The sequence below is a fragment of the Amblyomma maculatum genome, chromosome 6 (assembly GCF_055883805.1).
Source record: "Amblyomma maculatum isolate TAMU_Amacu chromosome 6, ASM5588380v1, whole genome shotgun sequence".
Taxonomy (NCBI): Eukaryota; Metazoa; Arthropoda; class Arachnida; order Ixodida; family Ixodidae; genus Amblyomma; species Amblyomma maculatum.
The window spans coordinates 148535009-148537682 of record NC_139349.1 but is presented as its reverse complement, the minus strand read 5'-3'; positions in this window follow the sequence as shown (position 1 = coordinate 148537682).

Here is a 2674-nt window from a genome sequence, read left to right as displayed (position 1 = left end):
ATCCTGGATCATCCGGCCAACAGCCCAGATCTTGCCCCATCGGACTCTCACCTATTGAAACCCGTGAAGTGACGTCCAGTGAGTATACTCTCTGGATGTCACTTCCAAAACAGTGCTGAGCTGGAGAAGGCTGTGCGATTCCTGGCATCGCAGGGCCCTGACTTTTACCCGAGTGTGTTTTTAAATCTCACTGAACGCTATATATTGTTATGCGGTGTACCATGCTGGCATTCAGCAAGTGAAGAATGAAGTGTCTGGGTGTGTGGATGAAGACGGCGCTGAGTGTTGAGTTCTGCGGTTAAGCGGTGCCCATCGATTCCAAAGTGGCGTTGCCCATCGGTGCTTGATATACACTCGTAACATCTTTGGTGGAGGTGAAATAATCGATCCCATGCAACAGGCTGGATCTCCGCAGTGGACACCACGTCGGTACCGTCACCGTATCCACAGACGCCACCACCTCTACGGCCGCCGCCCCAACTGTCGTCATGGCTCAACCCCGGGACTCGGGCACCTCCTGTGGGACCGACGACGTTGATGTGGACGACTGGTTGGCCTTCTACGAGCGAGTAAGCAAACACAACCCCTGGAATGCAACGCTTATGCTGGCAAATGTCATCTTTTATTTGACCGGAACTGCGCGCGTCTGGTTTAAAACGCACGAAGATGAGCTGACATCTTGAGACGTGTGCAAAACCCATTAGACGCCACCTTGCTGCCAAGAAAGACATGGCGTCTCGCGTCCAAACTTTCTCCGAATCCTATATTTCCTACATAGAAGACGCCCTACCCCTGTGCCGAAAGGTCGACTCGGCCATGAGTGAGGAAGATAAAATGGGCCACATACTAAATGTTGCAGACGACGACGGGTTCTACCGCCTCTTGTGCAAGGACTGTTCTACTGTGGACTCTGCTCTTCAGGTGTGCCGGCGCTTCAGGCAGGCGAAACAAAACCGCATATGTCACCGTTTTGACCGCTTGCCGAACACAGCTGCTAGCTCTCTGTACTGAGCCTGCCTACTGTTCGTCAGTCTTCCAACCAGACTAACTTGACACATATCGTCCGCCGCGAACTCGAGGCCATGGCTCCCGCTGTTTCCTCATCGCAGCTGAAGGACAACACCCTGCCTGCGGTATCCTTCATCCAGGCTCTTGTTCGCCAGGAGGTTGCTAAAATGGGAATCTCTACTGCCCACTTCTCTGACACCATCGACTCCAACTCAGCCCCTCCTGTAATCGATGCTGCCTCTAATACCGCTGCCGCAATCCTAATGACTGGAGTAGCGCTGACGATCGCCGAATCTGCTGCAGTTGTTCCCGTGTTGGTCATATCTCCCGTCACTGCCGCAACCAGTGGTACCCGCGTAACCAGTGGTGATCGTCACACACCAGTCTTTTTCACCGTGCTTCAGGAATGTCCCGATGACCTGATCCTTGGCATTGACTTGGCCGCTCGCTCAGTCCTTATTTACTGGTCAACCGGCATTCTACGCCTGGACCTTCCCCTCTGCTCTGAAGATCTCTCCACGCCACTTCGCCTTTGCTCAGTAAAATATTCCCGCCTCCCTCCTGAAGATGTTTAAATGTGTCCTTTCCCGCCCGTGCCTGATGGAGACTACCTAGCGTGCACAATTACAGACGTCGTCCTGCAGAATCACATCATCCTCCCACGCCTCATCGTACACGATCTCAGAATCGCACCACTCTCCCAGCCCTCAACTTCAGTTTGTCGACCCAAGTCCTCCCCGATGGCACTTATTAGCTGAGCTTTCCCCGCTGACAGAATGTGAACTTTCAGCCCTAACTAACGACCCTCCCTCTGCACCTTGCACAGTCCCTACCGCTCCTATATCGTCTCCTTTCCACCGTGATCCTGTTTCCACCATGATTGCGGCCGACCTGCAACCCGGTTCTGTCGACACGCTGTTGGTTTCATATAGCGACATTTTTTATTTTGGTGCCCGACCTCCTGGCCAAACGTCTGTTGTGGCCCACCGCATCGACACCGGCGATGCTGCTCCTGCTCGCAAGTGACCGTACCGTCTCTTTCCGAGCGCCTGGTGATTCAACGTGAATTCGACAAGATGCTGGCCGGCGACATCATTGAGCCTTCAAACAGCCCCTGGGCGTCACCTGTTGTGATAGTCCAGAAGAAAGATGGAAGCCGGAGATTCTGCGTCGACTATCGCCATCTCAACAAGTTGATCAGAAATGACGTCTACCCTCTCCCATCGACCTTCGCTCTGGCTACTGGCAAATCTCCATCGGTGAACGAGACCACGAAACAGCGCCATTTATCACTCCTGACGGCCTCTACCAATTTAAAGTCATGCCTTTTGGCCTATGTAATGCCCCTGCAACTTTCGAACGGAAGATAGACTCTTTACTGCGTGGCTTCAAGTGGATGACTTGTTTTTGTTACTTAGACGATGTCATTGTTTTCTCGTCCGCTTTTGATAGCCACCTCTCTCGCCTCTCTACCATTCTCGAGCTATTCCGCAGCGCCGGCCTTCAACTCCACTCCAAGAAATGCAGTTTTGGCCATTGGGAAATCAAAGTTCTTGGTCACTTAGTGAATGCTGCTGGTGTTCCGCCTGACCCGTATAAGATTCGCGCCGTTCGTACTTTTCTCACGCCCCGTTCATTTAGTGATGTTCGAAGTTTTCTCGGCTTG